The following is a 5,010-nucleotide window of genomic DNA, read 5'->3' on the forward strand; positions in this document are numbered from 1 at the left end:
CATTCTTTTAATCATTGTCATCCTAATTAAATAATATACCATTTCTATTTTCATTCCCATGGCTATTAAAGCAGTCAAAATTACCATATAATTTGGCATTTAATATTGTATGAATTGCCTGTTTAAAATCATTATTTTTTTCTTTAACTTAGTCGTTTGTCATTTTCTTGGTGATTATCTCTTAAATAATCACAAAGAATTCATTTAACACGTAAGGACAATAACTTATTTTCTGTCACATATATTAAACAACTTTTACCCTCCTGTTGTGAACACTTCTTTTTATGAAATTTTTTCTACTAGCAATCTTTCTTCCTTCCTTCCTTCCTTCCTTCCTTCCTTCCTTCCTTCCTTCCTTCCTTCCTTCCTTCCTTCCTTCCTTCCTTCCTCTTTCTTTCTTTCTTTTTTTCTTTCTTTTTTTTTTGATAGAGTCTTGTTCTGTTGCCCAGGCTGGAGTGTACTGGCACAATCTCAGGTCACTGCAACCTCCACCTCTCTGGTTCAAGCAATTCCCCTGCCTCAGCCTCCCAAGTAGCTGGGATTACAGGCGCATGCCATCACGCCCAGCTAATTTTTTGTACTTTTAGTACAGACAGGGTTTCACCATGTTGGCCAGACTGGTCTCAAACTCCTGACCTCAGGTGATCCACATGTCTCAGCCTCCCAAAGGTCTGGGATTACATGTGTGAGCCACTGTGCCTGGCCAATATTTCATTTCTTATTTGGTTTCAATCACTATTCATTTCTTCTGTCATATATGCCTTTGCCCTCAAATTGTATAGTTGTATTCAGACCAAGATTGTACAAATATTTATGCATGTTTATTTCCCATAATTTAATAAAATTATATCATTTTACATATAAATCTTTACATATAAATTTGCATATATATTCAGGTAGAGTTTATTTTGTATAACCTGGGCATCTCATAATGTTTATGATTCCAGATGGTTAGAAAATTACAGTAATACTGATCATTAATCATTTATTTCTTTGCCAAGATGAAATATTAAATTTATAATTCTCTTTTGAACTATTTGTCCTGCTAGATTATTAATATCATGCTAATACAGATCTTCTGTTTTAATTTTTAGAGAATAATAATACATTTTCTAAACTTTTATTACTTTTTTCTTGATAACATTTTTTCTTTCAATGTTTTGAACTCTTTAGAAGATAGTCATCTTACTAGTTACTGGGGATTAAGTCATGTACTAAAGAGATATCCACGCTGAGGCTACATGTTTTATGAAAAATCAACACTAAACAAATAATTATGTAATTTGTTGTATACTTGAAAACTCAATTGGTATACGGAGGAAAGAGAGCTATCCAAAGGATCTAGAAAAGATGAATATGAGGAATCTTATCTGAGATATACACCTACAATGTGCCCACAAAAATTAAAAATAAAAAATGAGGAAAAAAATCTGAGAAACATGTCTTAAAGACCAAGTCTAAAGATAATGAATTAGTAATAAATGGAATAGTAAAACTGCTGGTTTGTCTGGACTGGAGAAAGCAAAGGGTAGAGTGACTCGAACTGAGACTGGTGTCTAGGGCCCACATCATTCAGAACCTTAAAAACCATATAAATATTTCTAGTGTTTTCCCTGGACAATAATAATAAGCTATGAGTGAACTTAAGCAAGAGAAAGGGATTATGGAATTAACGTGGCTTCAATATGAAGAATGAATTGGGAAAAAACTGAGACTAGGCAGGAGGCCATCCCCTTGGTAGGCAAAAGATGATGGTGGCTTAGAAGAGGGTCATGACAGTAAAGAGAGAAGATATGTTAAAGAGACACTTAAGTGGGAAAATTAAAGGGATCCATTAATTTAGAGGGAATAGACATTAAAGGAACAAATGTATGAGAGAATCCCTTTAGGATTCTGTGATTGAGACTAGGCAGATGCTGGTGGTATTCACAGTGATAAGAAACACTGAAGGAAGAGAACCAAGTTTTAGATATATGTAATTTTATTAGTCTATGAATGACTGAAAGAATAATGTGTGCCTATAACTAAGAGGTGAAATTTCAATGAGTAATATATTTTAGGGAGTCATTTAAACCACGTTATCGATGAGACAGCCTATATAGAAAAAAATATGCTGAGAAAGAAGGCTAAACATTTAACCTGCAACGCTTACAATTTAGATATCAAAAATAAAATGGCAAAGAAATTTGATAAACACTGACCAAAAACATAAGAGAAAAACTAGGATAATGCAAGGGAAGCCTAGAAGTACCAGAAGAAAACAGTAAAATAGAGCTAATGAAACAAATCTAGCAAAAACAGAGGAAAGCATAATTACCAAAAGTCAGAAATATTAAGTAGCTAGTTAACCCAAAGTACAAAAGGAGAAAATTTAGAGTCATAAGAAATAATTGTGCTTACTTCTATGTAAAACCTAAAAAGTTAAGCAATTTCCTAGAAAAACATAATTTACAGAAACCTATTTTATTGAAAAAAACACACCAGCATTTAAAAAAACAAATTAACATAAAAGAAATGAAAAATTTTGTTAAGTACCTATCACCAAAAACTAGTAGTTTAAGATTATTTTTCAGAGGAATTTTCTACAAAACCCAAAAGAACAGATAATCCCATTTCTATTTAAACTGTTGCAGAGGATAAAACAAAAAGGAAGTCCACTATCATTGTTATTTAATAATTTTATAACCAAAACAATTAGAATATAGAGAAAAAATGAGTTATAAGCTTTGAAGATAGGTTTTACATATCTATTTGAAAATTATACGACTGGGGATTGCTATTTTGGAGGTAAATTAAGTATAATTAACAAAAATCACTACAGTAAATAAGAGAACTTGGCAAGTAAGCCATAGAAAATAATTATTATAATTAAAGTAAATGATTTCACATACACAACTTATTAGAAAGTATGACAAAATGAAAAGTAAAATTTCTAATAGCAAGAAAAGTACTTAGCAACAAACTTAACAAAAAATTAGTAAAATTTTAATATACTTCTGACAAAAGAAAGCTTGAGGTAATAGCTTACAGAGTTGTTTGATAGGAAGATTTAGCCTAAAAAGTAATCAATTTTCCCCATTAATTTATAAATTTAATATGCTCTTGAAACAAAATTAACAGTTTCTTAAAATACATTGCTGACTTTAAATTGCATACTGGAAAATGAAAAAGTAAAAAGAGCCATAAAATGCATGAAAAACAAGAGCAATATTTTGTAATTAGCACTCTTAAATAGCAAAACATATTATAAGTCTCAGTAATTAAGATATTGTGGTATTGGCACATGAATATGAATTCAATAGAATAGAATTTTCAAAAATTGATCTCAAACTTATTTAAAGGTAGTATGTTAAAGCTAGTATGTTATAAAGTCACTTCATACCAGTATGGATAAAATGACATTAAATAAATGGTATTGGTACAAAAATAGTGTCAGATCCATACCAGAATAAATTTCAAATGATTCAAAATTTACATGTAAGGAAATGAGTCCACAAAAGCTACAGAGGGTGAGATTGTGTGGGGTGGGGAGACAAGAGAATTGTTTTATAATCTCAATGTACAAAGAGTCCTTTCTAGGACTCAAAATTCAGAATTCATCAAAAAATAAAAAATAAAGCAACAAAACACTTTTACCCGGCAAAAGTCATCATATGGAAGGGGCTAAGGACAAATGATAAGCTGAAAAACACATGCAAGTCACGTCATAGTTTAGATCTGAAATGTATAAAAATTTTCAACGAATTTGTAGTTTAAAAAGTAGAAAAACTCATATTAAATTCAAAATTAGTATTAAAGTAAATTGTATTAAATTCATCTTGAAATTACAAATCTGCAAATATCTTAAATACCTGAACACACATTGATCTCACAATCATAGAGACACAAATAAAAGGTAAACAGAGTGCTCACTTCAGCAACACATATACCAAAAATTGATGCCATTCAGAAATTAGCAGGGCCTCTGAACAAAGAGGATGTGCAAATTCATGAAACATTTCATATTTTTTAAAGCGACTATTTTTCAGCATCAACTTGGCAGAAATCAAAGTTTCAAAACACAGGCCGGGCGCGGTGGCTCAAGCCTGTAATCCCCGCACTTCGGGAGGCCGAGACGGGCGGATCACGAGGTCAGGAGATCGAGACCATCCTGGCGAACACGGTGAAACCCCGGCTCTACTAAAAAAAATACAAAAAACTAGCCGGGCGAGGTGGCGGCGCCTGTAGTCCCAGCTACTCGGGAGGCTGAGGCAGGAGAATGGCGTGAACCCGGGAGGCGGAGCTTGCAGTGAGCCGAGATCCGGCCACTGCACTCCAGCCCGGGCGACAGAGCGAGACTCCATCTGAAAACAAAACAAAACAAAACAAAACAAAAAACACAACTGGCAAGTCTGTGGAAATAGAAATTCTCATTCATTGCTGATAAAAGTCCAAGTTGGTACAGCCTAAATGGAGGATAATTTTGAAGTATTTGTCCAAAACTATAAGGTATCTATCCAAGATTATATACACTTTCAGCAACAAATTCTAGGAAGGTATCATACACATAAATTCCCACACACAGAAAATAATGTATGTACAAGGTTATTCATTGTGGTATAGGCTGTAATAATGTTTAGAAACAAACTTCATTATCTGTCAACTAGCAACTCTTTAAATATGTTATATCCCCAGAACTGAATATGATACACTACCATACAATTGAATATGACACAATATGATCTAGGAAGATCTTGAAGAAACACTTTAAAGGAAAAAAACACAAATACGTAAAATGTGTATAGTATGATATGATTGGCATAAAACATGAGAAAAACGTTCATTTATATTTGATTTTGTGTACATAAAAATCTCTCTAAAAGTAGAGAATAAAACAGTGGTTACCAGGAGGTTGTCCTGGGGAGAAAATGGGCTCAAATAATACAAAGTAGCAGACAGGTAAGATGAACAGGTCTAGATAGCAATGTACAACATGAGGACTATAGTTAATAATATTGCCTTGGGCCTCCC

General features: G+C 32.8%; 1 non-coding gene across 1 annotated transcript; it reads left to right on the forward strand.

Annotated features, from left to right (window-relative positions):
* The first annotated feature begins 3,904 nt into the window (after positions 1-3,904).
* Positions 3,905-4,009, forward strand: LOC115896657. Its single transcript, XR_004056565.1, has one exon. It is a non-coding gene; the product is annotated as a U6 spliceosomal RNA (small nuclear RNA).
* Positions 4,010-5,010: the final 1,001 nt, after the last annotated feature.

The sequence above is a fragment of the Rhinopithecus roxellana genome, chromosome 3, assembly GCF_007565055.1.
Source record: "Rhinopithecus roxellana isolate Shanxi Qingling chromosome 3, ASM756505v1, whole genome shotgun sequence".
Taxonomy (NCBI): Eukaryota; Metazoa; Chordata; class Mammalia; order Primates; family Cercopithecidae; genus Rhinopithecus; species Rhinopithecus roxellana.